This window comes from Vulpes vulpes, chromosome 4 (genome assembly GCF_048418805.1).
Source record: "Vulpes vulpes isolate BD-2025 chromosome 4, VulVul3, whole genome shotgun sequence".
NCBI classification, from domain to species: Eukaryota; Metazoa; Chordata; class Mammalia; order Carnivora; family Canidae; genus Vulpes; species Vulpes vulpes.
This window is the reverse complement of record NC_132783.1, coordinates 4,157,142-4,172,868: the sequence shown is the minus strand read 5'-3', so window position 1 is coordinate 4,172,868 and position 15,727 is coordinate 4,157,142. Positions and strand designations below refer to the sequence as shown.

The 15,727-nt window shown below is 45.4% G+C and overlaps 1 long non-coding RNA gene across 4 annotated transcripts in view; it reads right to left on the bottom strand.

Moving 5' to 3' along the window:
* Positions 1-15,335, bottom strand: part of LOC140598496 (uncharacterized) — a 64,130-nt gene extending 48,795 nt beyond the window's left edge. For all 4 annotated transcript variants that reach the window (XR_012000922.1, XR_012000920.1, XR_012000921.1 and 1 more), the window contains exon 1: positions 15,187-15,335. This is a non-coding gene — a long non-coding RNA (uncharacterized lncRNA). The remainder of the gene's footprint in view (positions 1-15,186) is intronic.
* Between the last annotated feature and the right edge of the window lie 392 nt (positions 15,336-15,727).

Below are 15,727 nucleotides of genomic sequence, written 5' to 3'. Positions count from 1 at the left end.
TTTGTTTTTTTTTTTTTTTTTTTGTAATTGATTTCTAGTTTCATGCCATTTTCTTTTCAGAAAAGATCCTTGAGGGGCTCCTGGCTGGCTCAGTGGTCAGTGGAGGATGCGACTCTTAATCTCAGGGTTGTGAGTTCAAGCCCTAAGCTGGGTGTAGAGATTACTTTAAAAAAAAAAAAAAAGACGCTTGATATAATTTCAATCTTCTTAAATTTATTGAGACTTATTTTGTGGCCTATCACATGATCTCTCCTGGAGCATGAGCACTTACCTCGTCTTCATAAAGGAGCCATTTCACAAGTATTACTACTCCTCAAGTAAATAAGTCCAAGCAAATCTTCTCAGTGGCTTGTAAATGAATTTAAGTGTATAATGGCCCAGACCTCTTCAGACTCCCTGGAGGGGAATTCTTGAAATTTTACTTTCCATAAATAGAAGGCAAAAGAATATTAAAAGATAAAGATACACTCTATTCATCTTGTTTTAGTAGATCATAAGTTCCTTGAGGAAAGAAACAGGTTATTGCTGTGATTGACTTAACATTCATTGAGTCCTAACTATCCTCATGTACCATAGAAACAGATCTATCAACATACTTCATTACAAGAAAAACACATGGCGCTCTTTCAACAGGACCAAGCAGCATTCCCTTGGATGCTTTCTCTCCTTTATACTGATTAACGACTTGAAAGAGCAGCTCCTGTTCTAAAAAATATGAGTAGAAAATACTGCATTCTAGTCCATAGACTTGAAAAATAAGATTCTCCCTCTCTGAAATGACTAGGTGATAAGCAATGGAGGGTCTGCCGTGGAGGGGGACAGGAAAATTCAAAATCCCTGACAACATTTCACTTTCAATGCACACAACCTCAAAAATCCTGCATAATTATGAGATTTCATATTTAGTATTTCTCAAACCACGGTTTCAACTGAAATGGATATGCTGCATAATGAAACTTAAACATCAAAATGTCAAACACACCCCAAAAGGAGCAGACAAATTTCTAACAGAGTCATTATCAAGACCGGGAACCATGTGCCTGTGAACGCATGGCCGACCAGCGTATCACTTACAAGTGCTTCCTTACACCGGGGTGGGGACATGACACGGGAGAAGAGGTGGCTGCACTTTTACCCACGCCAACAAACACCCAGACCATCCACCAGAGCAGCACAGGCCAGAGCTCCAGGAAAATCGGGAGCCCAACTCTGGCAGCTTGTTATCAATTCAGTGTGGCTGCCGTTTTGTAAACACATCTAATTTGGTTTAAAATTTTAATCCATAAAGTCATTACTGGAGGGCTTCGGGCTGCTGCAATGATGAACCAACTGCTTTTAAAGCAGACAGGAAGGCACCAGAGTCGGTCCGGGTTTTGCCTCCCTCAGGTCCCTCCTTGGTCTCCCTTATTCCTCTCTTGCCTCTGATGTCCTTCCCAGCAGTGTGCTGACTTCCCCGTCCCTGTTCGCCTACTCACACCAAAAAGGTTCTGTTGCTACCCACCTGCTCTGTCTCTATAGCTATACTTGTCTCTCCCTGTGTCTCACTCTGTCTCTGTGTCCATGTCCCCGTGTCTCTGTCTCTCTCTCACACACACACACACACAATTTCTTTGCCCCTTTCCAACCCGATATCCCAGTCACGGCCTCCTCTATGCTTCCAGTCGAATCTACTCCTCCTCCACTTCTCCAATGCAAACCCGGCTCTCTAACCAAAAAGATCAGGCTAGTGAGTCTGGGGGGAAAGAAATTGTCTTAAGGAACTGATGGCAGGAGACATAGCTGACCGACAGATGGACTGACCGGCTGCCTGGGGGGACAGCATCCCGTCGGCTGCCCTCCTTTGAGAATTGGTTCTCATGGGTAATTAAGCAGAAGATGAGAAGGTTTTCTTCAACAGAAAGACCAAAAGGTGACTCTTTTAAAATCTGGCATGTTATAAAATTTGGTTTATCAAGCAAACCATGTGTCACCACTGATTGGAAGGGACTTGTGAACTTCAGCCACCTGTTTACTCTCTGTAACGCCCCTGGGAGACGGTGTTACTCCTCTCCCTCACTCCCCGGGAGACTGAAGCACAGAGAGGTCAAGAAACTTGCCCAAAGTCACACAACTGGAAAGTGACTGTCAGGATTTCCACGCAGGCGGTTGGTCTCCAGAGTCCACGCATTTAACCGCTCCACTCCGCTGCGTCTTATTTGAGTGATTGCATCTCTGTCTAACAGAGAGGAAAATTTGCATTCATTTTTTATGCATTCTGTCTACTATTAAAGTCAAGTTTCTCTTGCAGAGAAAATAGATGACTGATTTACCCTATTGGGTAATTATTACCCTACTTACCCTATTGGGTAAACATTTATCCTATTGTATAAATCAGCTGTTTGCTCAAAATTCATGCTTATGGCCCCCACCATTAACAACACGGATGTTGACCAGTGATGTTCTAGACCAGCTTCTCACTTCCCTCCCCTATTCCTTCTGCCCATACACCTACAGCTGAAATTCCCTTTCCAAAAAGCAGCTTCCCCACCAGTCTCAGGGACGTCAGCCTCCTGCTCAGTGAGGTCTGCGAGGGTGGCCCAGAGCAGCCAAGCAGCTCTGACCCCGGGACGCCCAACATAGAGGCCAAGGGAGCTTCCCTAGAGAAGAATTGGGGTTGATCTAGAATTCTCCACGTTCTGTGCTGCTCTGTGATCATCTGCCTAAGTCCCTTTCATTCCACACTAACGTGGGCAAAACAAATCCTAGACAAGATGGGAATGCCGGGAGAGAGGTCCCATTCTCTTCAGTCGTAATAAGAACATTTCTGTGCTGTTGGACTGACCTTTTCTGTCAAGCTCCTTCCAAAGCACACGCTGCTTCAGGCTTGTGCAACCCGAAGGCCCCAAGACTTCTCCTCTTTCAAAAAAAAAAAAAAAAGGATGGTTCTGCTTTTCATTTAAGGTACAGTTTAGGAAGAAGCAGCCTGTGAAGCCAATTAACTAATTGGAAATCACTTAATGACTGTGGCAGCATTTTGGATTTCTGGCGCTGGTTCACAGCAGTCCGGAGAAATTGCTTTTCAATATTATGATCAGGTAAGCTGTGGAGGCCTCCCGGGAGACGATGAGCACTCAGGTGCCCCCCAAAAATACCAGAGGCACTATAACAGGGAATGAGGTGATGGTGAAGTAAGCAAAACATAAAAATCTGAAGATCTGCAGAGATCTGCCGAGATCTGCCGAGGATCAACTTTGCAACCACCGTTCCTGGCTCTGATTTTTGAGAGCTGACAATCTTTACATGGACCCCAGGCTCCTGAGGTCGTGCTCACAGAGAGGGCCGGGCGTGTGCCCAAACAGAGGTAACGTGGGGAGGAGGAAAAAACACGGGAAGGAAGGCTCCCCGCAGAACGATGATCCAATTAATTGTTTCACTAGGAACAGAGTCACGTCCACATGAGGGAAGTAATCCAGTTAATCGCTCAAGAGTTCACATAGCCGGAGAAAATAAATTACCCCAAACACAAGATTTTTATCCGATCACCATTTGCTTGTTTCAAGGTAGTGGATGCGCTTAGCGCGTTTCTCGGAAGCATCACTCATTAGCACAAAGTCATCACCGTGGAAAGCGATATGCTCTATTTTTAACAGTCTATCTAATGCCTTTTGGCTTTCCTTTAAAAAGAGGCCTGGGGTTAGGCATAGACCTGTGCAACTTAGAATTGCCTATTTCTCTGGGCCTCACAATCGTTTTGTGAGCGTGGATGGCCGGTCTTCACCTCTCTTTGCCTTCATTTACTCAGCTGCAAAATGGCCTGGTGCCAGTTAGTAGAAATAGGTTGACCCAAATGATGATCATGGGGTTTTGCGAACCTATAGTCCCTCCTGCGATGACGAACTCTCATTTTCCTCCTTCCCTAGTGACACGGTAAGTGTGGGCGACAGAGATAGCCGCTGTTGTTTCTACACACGCCTGTCACTCCACCACCTGCATGTGCGCCTTCCCCAGTCCCCAGCTTTATTAATTCAGTAATGTGGGTGCCTCCACTGGGTGCTGCCTTAGATGCTTGCTTTATACCCAGTGATGACCCACAGGAAGGAAGGTATCCCCTGCTGAGGCAACAGCGTCAATAAAGGTGAGCACCACGCGCACATTGCAATGCCCAACGTCAGCCCATCGGACTGTAGGACTGTGGTAGCCCATTCCCATCACCGGCCTCCCATATGGGTGCTCATTCAAGGCACGATGCATTTTGCAGAGCCACATCCCTGGAAGTCCTGCGCCCCCACCCCCCCCCACCCCCGCCCAGGGCAAGGAGAGCAACATTAAAACCACCATAAATTGATGACCCGTCCCTTCAAACAGTGTTGCATCCCAAGTTGAGCCGGGAAGAAAATGTCTAACCCACTATGTTTCTTGGGATTCAGCTCCTAATCTGCATCCTAGAAAATGACACCCAACTAATATCAAAATTATATCAAGGTAACAGGGTTGATAAACTCCTTCAATTACCAATTAAGAGAATCAAGAAGTAGAAGAGAACACGGCATTTGATATACGTGAGGGGAGCAGCCCTATCAAGAACTTCCTGGGTGGAGGTTGCACTCAGTCGGGAAGTAAGAGGGAAACATTTTCATCTTGCTAATAAAGGAAAAACCTGCAAAATACCAAAGGAGGGAAATCTTGCAAATGAGCTTCCGGACTGGCTCAGGACATTTTCCAGATGACGTACCCGCGGGAACGTGTGACTCAGCGGATAGCCTTCCGAAGCTCATCTGTCCCACTTACCACGTGCTGCACGCTGACCCCAAGAGGAGGCTACACCTACGGAGACAGGCTGCTTGCCAACTGGTACAACCTCATTTGCAGAGCTCGGCACTCTGGAGCTTCAACGTCCCTGCCTAACAAATGGTGAGCAATTAAGTCCATTGCGCAAAGCCAAGACCAAGGCCAAAGTCTAACAATAGCTCCCCTCTCCCTGAGTCCTTGAATTAGTGAACGTTATCACAAAAAGAAAATACACTTTTATCTGGGTTGTCACTTCTTCCCTCTGCTGTCTTCTGCAGCTTTGCCTATAAGCTCACAGTTTGTAGTCAAATTGGACAATTACCGAGCGAGAAGTGAATAATTAATGAACAGTCACCGTGGATGTTTGGGAAACTGTGACCCAATCATTGAACAGATAGCTGAACCACTAAAATAAATGACTTGTTCCAGTCATTACCAGATCAGCATTTGTTTAGAGGTTCCTAGGTGCCCTATCAAAATTCTAATCAGTTCTATTTAAATTACATTTTTTGCACTGCATTGTTATAAATGCTAATTTATGCCCAGAATGGAACAGCTTTATTTCTTACCTCCTGAAGAAACGGATGAATAAAAACATACTTCTACAGGGCATAAAAGATTATCAAGGGTTCAATGACTATTGGATTTTGCACTTGCCAAAACACATCCCGAAGCTCAGAGCCGAAGCTTTAGGAGACAACGAGGACGTTCACGTCCTCCCACAGCAAAGCTGTCCCTGTGAGGGGGCAGAGGGACTGTCACAGCAGCATCTGCAGCCACAACCCGAGACTTCCTGCTCCTGGGGACAGGAGCAGCTCTCGTAGGGAGGAAGGGGAAGAAGAGGAAATGCTTACTGCTGGGGAAGAATGACCCAAAGGAACATAAAGGCAAATGGTTATTTCACAGTCTCTGGACACCTTCCTGCGTTGAGAGAAATGCCTCCAAGCCTGGCCCCACGCCTGCTTCTGCCAAGGATATTCATGTCCGCCAGCCCGTAGGAGGTGACAAAGTTACCATACAAAATGGTAACTGCACCTCTTTTTGCACAATCAGTTTGCTCCTCAGCCTTAGTCCCAAGTGCCCCTCCGAGCAGGGAGAGCTGTTGCACCCAAGAGAACACAGAAGCACGTCTTCGCTCCCTCGGACGTCTCAAGTCAGGCCCCTCAGTCCTGGGCCCAGGAAGGGCCTAGCCAGACTCCAAGGCACCTGCGACTAGAAGACCTCTGAAGAGAAAGAAGATTGAGAGTGATGTTCTAGAAATAGCTAGAAATCTCCTAAGGAGACCACCCAAGTCCCGCTTCCTGCCATATGAGGCCCCCCATGTATCCCGAGCCCGGGGTCCCCGTGGAAGTCAGCGAGCCTGCCTCTAGCCTGCTTGAAGGGGGAGGCGTTGGATTTGGAATCCGTTGCTAGAAGTTTTTTGCAAGCTGAAGAATTACCTTGAGAGGATTGAGTTGCTGAGTGTAAGTCAGCGGCTGCTAGGGGGGCTGAGGCCGCCCCCGCCACCCTGCCCCAGCGGGCCTCCTGTGCAGAGGGGACAAGACAAGGCCGGCTCAGCCTGGCTCAGGGCTGCGTGGCTGGGGGGGCGGGGGGGGGCACAGGTTCACACAAGCATTTAACCTCCTGTGAGCAGTGCAGCGTGGCTGAGGCTTAAAACAAGGCTGGAACATTTTCTCGCTTATTATCACCTTGATAACCTGTTCTTGTGGCTCAGGAAAGATGTGGAAAGAGAGGGGGGCCGAGGGGGGCCCTGACAGAGGAGGGGGCGGGCCAGGGCCCTGAACCAGAGGAGAACAAGCTGCCGTTTTCTTGTTTTGTGAGCGCCGTTAGGAAAAGGGGGGAAGGTGGTGTGCTGTCTAAATATTTCTCCTCTTAAATAGAAACAGTATTTTTTCCAGAAGTATGGCTAATCCCTTAATGGGAAAAGGGAAAAAAGAATCGCTTTCATTCATTTTTTTTTCTCTGAAACCTATTGAGCAGTGGGAAAGCAAAATTTCTCTATGAGACACCTAAGTAATGGTGGGGCCTCTGCAAGACGCAGGGGTGGGGAGGGGTGGGGACCGGAAGAGCTGTGCTCAGGTCCTTGGGGGGTCGGGGATGGCCACCTGGGATGGAATGTGGCCCCAAAGGCTCTGCCACAGGAGTAGGCCTCAGGGAGAAAGGCCTTCCGCACGCCTTCCCAGAGTGGGGCTGATGGAGCATGTGATAGTCTTCAGTCTCGTTTCAACTATAATAATAACCGATCCCAATAGTCATAAAAATTTCTCATCGTCCTTTAAGGTTTCTTGAGCCAGGACACCTAGGGGGGCTCAGCGGTTGAGCGTCTGCCTTCGGCTCAGGTCGTGACCCCGGGAGTCCTGGGGTCGAATCCCGCATCGGGCTCCCTGCATGGAGCCTGCTTCTCCCTCGGCCTGTGTCTCTGCCTCTCTCTCTGTGTCTCTCGTGAATAAATAAATAAAAATTTTTTAAAAAGCCATTATAGGTATATTATATTTTACCCAAAATCATGTGAAAAATCAGTGAGGCTCTTACTTTGCTTATAAAATCAGGATAAGCCATTGTGATATGACCACCCAAAATGCTAATTCGATTTTTTTTTTTTTTAAGGATTCATTTGTTATTTGAGAGAGAGAGACAGAGAGAGTGGGAGTAGGGGCAGAGGGAGAGAAGCTTCAAGCAGACTCCCTGCTGAGCGTGGAGCCCAAGGTAGGGCTTGATCCCATGACCCATGAGATCATGACCTAAGCCAAAACCAAGAATCTGATGCTCATCCGACCAACCAGGTGCTCCTGCTCATTCAATTTTAGATTCATGAATAGGCATCTAGTCCAAAACAGTAGTTCTGTTGTATGAGGGAGGGTCGGACATCACATTGCTAGCCTAGAAAAGCTAATATAATCTCTTTCACCCACTATTGAATTCGAGCAAGTCATGTGACTTGAGCTCCAGTGTTCACATCTGAAAGTGGAAATAGTAATAGCTGACAAACATATTCCTATAAAACCGTTATAAAATCAAATGAAACCATTTCCCTAGAAGTGTTTTAAAAAATCATAAAGTGAAAAAAAAAAAATCATAAAGTGTCACAGCCCTGGACATCTGCTGTTTGTTACCCAACAACCATCCACTTTTTTTTGATAAATGTAATACAGCTCTCCTTTGAGGAACCTTCCCTCCACCATCCTAGCCACCTTGTGAACCCCAACTGGCTGAGGCCACAGAAATCTGTTCAGGAATGAGCACATAACCTAATCAGGACAGAGGAGACATGAGGAGACGATGCTACAGCTTTTGAAAAAAGAAAAAAAAAAAAGAAGTCCTGCTCCGTTTCTGTATTTGGAAACATAAGATGAGTCTTGGGTTGGCATCCTACTACCGTGGAAAGAGTCAGCCCTAAAATGAGCTGCTGCACAGAAGGCAGAAACGAAAGAGACAAGAAACTAATGATCTCATTTGATATTCCGGATTAGACCTTGCCCCTGGGTCTGGATTGGAAGCTGAGATTCCCTTGACCATGTTGTATTCCAAGCCAATATTTTCCCTTTTCTGAGCAAAGCATCTCTGTTACTTGCAACAGGAAGTGGCCTATGATTATAAATTTGTTTTAATGCCTTGGAAAATCCAGTTATTCAATTGTATGGAAATAATAAATGAGAGAGTTTTCAAATGGACGTATATATATATTTCTTCAACAAAAATCAAATCTATATTTAGAATGTGTTCGATTGCTGTAATTGTTAGATTGTATTAGGTGGTTAGATTGCTATGTTGGATTGTTTCTCGGAACAAAATTTCATTACTGACTATGCCTTGGATTCTAAAACTCATATAAGGAATTACATAAAAATTTCGTTCTTAAGATAATTTTTTTTGCATTCTGCCTCTGGGAAAGCCATGTTTCCAGCCTTCCTCATCTTGTCTTCTTTGTCTTCCTGCTGAGCTAATAGCCAGATCTCCAACTAAAACAGCAGTACCCATCTCTGATTAATGGGACCTTTCTCCCCACCTTTTTTAATGGCTTCCTCCCATTGCGATTTCAATCAGAACAGTGCTGGGAATCCCTCCTGGTGCCTCTCCAGGACCACTTCTATTGCCATTTTTTATACATTCCCCCTCAAGAAGGGAAAAGCCAAAGAAATGTCTCCATACTCCAAGGCTGAAATCAATGTGCAATGTGAAAAAACTATAGCACTTTCTTGCTAGAGAGGGTCTATAGTATTCAACTAGTCCAGGGGTCGGCGATGTAGCCCATCCAGGCCACCTGATTTTGATTTGCAGGTGTAGGTAAATAAAATTTCACTTGAACGCAACATGCTTATTTGTTACGCATCGTCTATGGCTGCTGTCATGCTACAATAGCAGAGCTGAATAGTGGAGAAAAAAGCAGTATGGCCCAAAAAGCCTAAAATATTTACTATCTGGTCCTTTATTTTAAAAAGTTTGCAGACTTCTAAAAAAAAAAAAAAGTTTGCAGACTTCTGAACTATTCCAATTATTTAGTTTTTAAATAGAAGCTCAAGCCCAGAAAGGCCTAACCCAAAGAGGCCTAACCCAAATTTATTCTAGGTGGTGTTTTCATGTTCTATTCTGATCCACATACTAGATTTACAGATGCCTGAAAACAGATACTGGACCTTATATTTCTGTGGCATCCAAAACAGTGGAGGCTGGATATTGAAGTCACCAGTAAAGCGAGTTAAATAAATGCATAGGGATTGAGGAAATTAAGAGATTCCTTCAGAGACCTCTCTTCTATGTAAACCATTTCCACTCGTGCCTCCACAGCCTCCAAATACTTGTAGACACAAACCAACCCTTCTCACACTGGTCATCAGGCTGCTATCTATGACATCATATGTTAAGTGCCATAAAAGTATCTACCTCCCAGAGTTGTGAGGGTCAGATGAGATAAAGTGTATGAGGCATGTAGCACAGCACCTGGTTCATGCTCAACATTCAAAGAGTAGTAGTAGATGATGATGATGATGATTTATCATTATCATAAAAACGGAGGCAACTTGAAATATAACTGGAGATTGGGGGGACATATAATTACTGAACTGGCAATTTATTCTTAGATTCTTTTCTTCCACAAGCAAAATAGGAGGAAAAATACAAGAAAGTAGGGTTCCAACACTCGATTTCTGCAAACAATCTAATTCATATTTAATTGCCATCATCCAAGGAAGTCAGAGCACAAGTGGAAAAATATTTCCCAACAGTACTTGTAGCATTGGAGGGAAAGAAAAAGATTCTTTCCTTGGGGCCAAGGCATTACATAGAGCAACGCATAATAAACTGAGGGCTCTTGACCAAGGGTTCAATAGACTGTCATATCTTCTACTGCGTGCCAGCTGCCTCCCTGAGTCATGATGGTGAGGGTCAGAGTAAAAGGATTGAGCCATATTGAACACCATATTGGCACCAGGGCTGCTTTTAACTCTGGCAAAGTAGATACTGTCACCATCAATGACCCCTTCATTGACCTCAACTACACGGTCTACATGTTCCAGTATGAGTCCACCCACAGCAAATTCCACAACACAGTCAAGGCTGAGAATAGGAAACTTTCATCCATGGAAAACTCATCTCCATCATCCAGGAGCAAGATCCCACCAACATCAAATGGGGTGATGCTGGTGCTGAATGTTGTGGAGCCCATCGGAGTCTTCATCACCGTGGAGAAGGCTGGAGCTCACTTGAAGGGTAGGGCCAAGAGGGTCATCATCTCAGCCCCTTTTGCTGATGCCCCCATGTTTTTGATGGGCATGAACCATGAGAAGTATGACAACCGCTCAAGATTGTCAGCAATGCCTTCTGAACCACCAATTGCTTGGCCTCTCTGGCCAAGTTCATACATGACAACTTTGGCATCATGGAGGGACTCATGACTACAGTTTATGCCATGACTGCCACCCAGAAGACTGTGGACAGCCCCTCTGGGAAGCTGTGGGGTAATGGCCGAGGGGCTGCCCACATCATCTGCTTCTACTGGTGCCACCAAGGCTGTAGACAAGATCATCCCTGTGCTAAATGGCAAGCTCACTGGCATGGCCTTCCATGTCCCCAGCCCCCGCATGTCAGTTGTGGATCCGAGCTGCCACCTGGAGAAAGCTGCCAAATATGATGGCATCAAGAAGGTGGTGAAGCAGACATCAGAAGGCCCCCACAAGGACATCCTGGGCTACATTGAGGACCAGGCGATTTGTCTCCCACGACTTTAACAGTGACACCTATTCTTCTGCCTTCGATGCTAGGGCTGGCATTGCTCTCAATGACCAATTTTTCAAGCTCATTCCCTGGTTTGACCATGAATTTGGCTATAGCAACTGTTTGGTGGACCTTATGGTCCACATGGCCTCCAAGGAATAAGAGCCGCCTGGACAAACATCCCCAATGAGAGCAAGAGGAAGAAAGAAGCCTTCAGCTGCTGGGAAGTCCTTGCTCCAACTCATCCCCCAATATATTGAGAATCTCCTGACCTCAACAGTTACAATCCCAGACCCCCTGAAGACAGGGAGGGGCTTAGGGAGCCCTACCTTGTCATGTACCATCAGTAAAGTATACCCTACCCAGAGTAAATAAGTAAATAAAAGAAGGAAAAACTTAGCAGTGTATCAAATAGCGTGTGTTCATGTGGAACCATTGGTGGCCAAGGATAGTTGCCCTAATTGTCCCCACAATGGGAATAGTCTCACGTGAGTCCAGGAGACCCCCTCAGGCCACATAGGCCTCTGTCTAGTGTGACTAACCTTGCCTTCTTTAAATTTTATGGCCATAACTCTCTCTCAGTCAATAGGAATTTATTGTCATTGCTCAACAGCATACCACCTACATCGTATGAAAGACTTAACCAGGGGCAAAATATTTTTGCCATCCATTCCATCCTTTTGCCAAAGAATTACGCTTATGATGTTATTTTGTATTTTAATCATGCCTAATATGGACATCAGAAGAGAAAAATGGGCCTTATAACCCCAGCTGTTGGAAATAGTCAAGAACTGCTCCTCCACACCATCTCTCTTTCCGGCCTAGGATGGCAGGGGGCGATCCCCCTTTAGATAAATGCCCCTTTAGAACCTAACAGGGACAGTTAGAGCACTGCAATCTACCTTTTCCCCCACACAACAGTTTCTTTTTTGTTGTTGTTGCAAATCACAGGGAGTAAACTTTCTCCGGGGTTACTTAGTCCATACTGAGAATCAGACCCTATATGTGGTCCTCTGTGATGTGCTAAACTCATCCGCTTCCTCCTTGGCATCCAGAAAAGATATACTGGGGCTAATAACTAGTAAACTCCCACTTTAGAAGGGCCTTCCCCCGCCCCCCGCAGCCCCCACCCCTACTGCCACCATCTGTGTTTGTTCTCTTGCTATATAAGAACTCAAACTGGGTGGCGAGCATGTTATTTTTAAAAATCTTTTAGTGGCGTCTATACCCAGAACTGCCTCATCACAATTATCCTCACCAAACGAGGCAACTTCACATTGAGAATGGATATGGTGTTCAGCCAGCACCAAATGTCTCTCCTTCTGCCTTTTTGTCTTTCCGATCAATCAGAACATGTGAAAGTCCCAAATGAAGAGTAAACACACGGCCCAGGTTCCTTTCATCTCCTAACATATGTCATGAAGGGGGAAAGAAAAAGCCCTATTCCCAGCTTCAATCAGCCATTCGTTTTCTGCAACTTGAACCTTCAGCTGAAAGCGGGACGGGTGGGGGGCAGTGGAGGAGGGTTGAACGCGGGCCCACTCCTTGGAAGATAATAGGTATTCGCCGCATACCTGCATCTTGGAGTCATTATCTCCCCTGTGAGCACTTCTGTATTTATATATAATGAGATCATTACCAGGCAGCTATTCCAATTTTATTCAGACTTTAATATTTCTTGAGGAAAAAAAAAATAGCATACAAAAGGGTTTGTGATGCCAACTCAATCAGACGTGCTGTTGATGGAGAATTATTCAAGTGCAAGCCGGAACAGGAAAAAAAAAAATCATTTCAGAGAGGTTTCTGTCAAAGTCGAGTTCTCCTGTGATGATGTTTCGAGTGAATGTGCCGAAGTGTCCAGAGGTGAGGAAGGAAAATAGCAACTAAGAGAAGAGAGGGCTCTGAGGGCTCTGTGTGGGATTAACAGGGAGGCGTGTCCCCCTCAGCCTGAGCAGCTGGGTAGGGAGGGCAGGGCCTCCTGCCAAGACTGGGCCCCCCCCCCCCCCCCAGCTTTTCCCCTGGTAATTAGACCAGGGAAGCAGCCCTACTCGCCTGCCTTTCACCTCTGGTGGCCCAAGCAGGGCTCTGGTGTCAGAAACTACCCCTGTGGTGGGTGTTATTTCCTCTGGTGGTTGAGCTCAGGGGGTCAGGCCAGGTAGGCAAGACCATTCCCTTCCCGTTTTCACAACACGCAGCTCTCCTGGAAAGAAGAGACTTTGTCTCTCACCATCCCTGTTGCCTCTGCCGGACAAAGAACATGGCAGGGTTTTCTTTCCTTTTGTTTCCATTCATTCAAAAGGCCTACAAATGCAGTGCCCCTGCTAATCAAGGGTTCTGGCTAAGGTTGAACGAACCATACTCTATCAGTTCCCAGGAAATTAGGAAATCAAATGAAAGAAACCAAATACTAAGATCCAACGAAAAGGCATCTCTCTTCCATAATCCACCTCAGGATTATTCCAAACCTTAGGTGACGATTAGGAAAGTTGTTTATCGCTGGCCGGCACTTCTAGAAATAGGCTCCGCTAATGTGAGCTCTCGGGATGTTTGAACTTCGGATAAACATGAATTTACTGGTTCATTTCTAAGACCTACAGTTTATCCTGAGATTACAAATCCAAGAAGAGGATCATCTTAGCTATTAGCTCTCGAACTACAGATGGGAACAAGCTCTTGGAACGGGAATGAAGGCTTGTCATCACAATAAAAGTGAAATTAAAGGATTCTGGGTCTTTTATTTATAGTGATTGTAAAGTACTAATTCTTTTTCCCCTAGCATTTCCTAACAAGGCAAACCAAAGTAACACTGTAAGAGAATTTGCAAAATGTACATGGTGTCCACTTAGCCCCCAAATGTGACTCAAGCATGGTGTCGGTAGACTGCTTATTGTTTGCGTTGTCCCACCTTAAAGAGATATCTTGAAATGATCCATAGTTAGTTCTGGTAAAATTGTTAAGGCTATTTTATAGATCCTGGTCTTGGAATGCACTCAACATTTAGAAATCAGTTTCTAAGAGAAAAAAAGGAAGGGAGGTAGGCTAGTGATCTCATGTCTCCATGAAATATAGCTAGCTCCACCGAAATCTATATTGTATAGGCAAAGAATTGCATCAAAAGAGTCCTAAAAACTCCCAAACTCAAAAGGGCCTTAAACAAGAAAATGGGAACAATTTTCTCCCTCTCTCTCTCCATAAATCCACAATAGCTAGTCATAGCAATTATTTGAAGATTAGCTCCTTGCAAAGGAGAAGAATCTGCCCAAGCAAGAATTATTAAAGTTCTTTGCATCATTCACTAATGTGTGTTAGCATATTATGTGGGTGTGCATGTGTGTGTGGCGGGGGGGGAGAAAGAGAGAGAGAGAGAGAGAGAGAGAGAGAGAGAGATTTTTCATTTACCATTAACACAGACTCTCCAGAGGAGCATAACAACTCCTCCATCTGCCTCCCTTATTTCTCTACCTTTTGGTCTTCCCTCACAGCCTTAAAAGAAGAGACTTTCTTTTTCTCAAAAACCTTCTGCCTCTCCAGCATCGTCCACCAAGCCTCCAGCGTCCCATTCCTTCTGTCATCCAATATGCTTGCAGTCCCCTTCTGTGGAGAATCCTCCCCAGGCAAGATATCAGGAGATGCAGCTCCCAGCCCCTGCTCTTCCATGTGCCCACATGACACCTACAAGACAGCTGGGAGCAGGGGCACCTTGGTAGCTCAGTGGCTGAGCATCTGCCTTTGGCTCCGGGTGTGATCCCGGGGTCCTGGGATCGAGCCCCACATCGGGCTCCCTGCAGGGAGCCTGCTTCTCCCTCTGCCTGTGTCTCTCATGAATAAATACATAAGATTTTTTAAAAACTGCTAGGAGCATCATTTCCCCCTGTGCTGTATTTCCATATGTTGGCCTTGCAACCCCTTGCAAATATTGTCGTATTTTAATCCTTTCTTCAACAGCCAAACTCTTCACACCTCATAACCCATTCTCTCCATAAATACCTAAAATACAGCTTCCACATCCACCAAGCCACTGAAATTACTCTCTAAGATCATAAAGTCCAAACCTTTTGTCAAATTAAATAGTCTCTATGGACTCCTAACCTTTTGGACTTTTTGGAGAGACCTGAGATGACCAAGGAAACTCTTCTTACAGTCCTTTGCACTGAATTCCCACTGGATCTGCTCCCCTGTACCTCGCCTCGGTCTGGTGAGGGCACCTACCTGCCACAGGGCTTTATTCCTAGCTGGGCAGCCAGGTATCTGGTGAGGCTTCAGAGGTGATGAGCTCTCCACCCCCACCGTCCCCACCACCACCACGCACAGAGCACCGCTCTATGCCGAGTACGTGATTGAAGAGTCATCTTTTTGGGTTAAAGTACTGTGTCTCGCAGAATCTTCTGTCTGAAAAGTAAACGCCTTTTAAAAGCTTGTACCTTAATTCCTCATCTATTAATACAAAATTAATTTAATAGATAATTAAATGTTAGCTCAGAAATCAGAAAGAAGCACACGAAGAAGTGGAATATAAAATGAGTTCGTGTTGAAGGAATGTCAACCCTCTTGCCTAGACAGAACAAAATAAGATCATGCCTGAGAAAATAAATATACTTTAATGCCTATAGAAACACTGTTCACGTAATGAAGACAATATGAAAATTGCCATAATTGACAACAGGCAAGGTGATATCTTACTAATTCTGGGACTCTGATTAAAAACGACAAATTTGATGCCCCCTCAGAGAGTTGGAGGTCTATAGTAAGG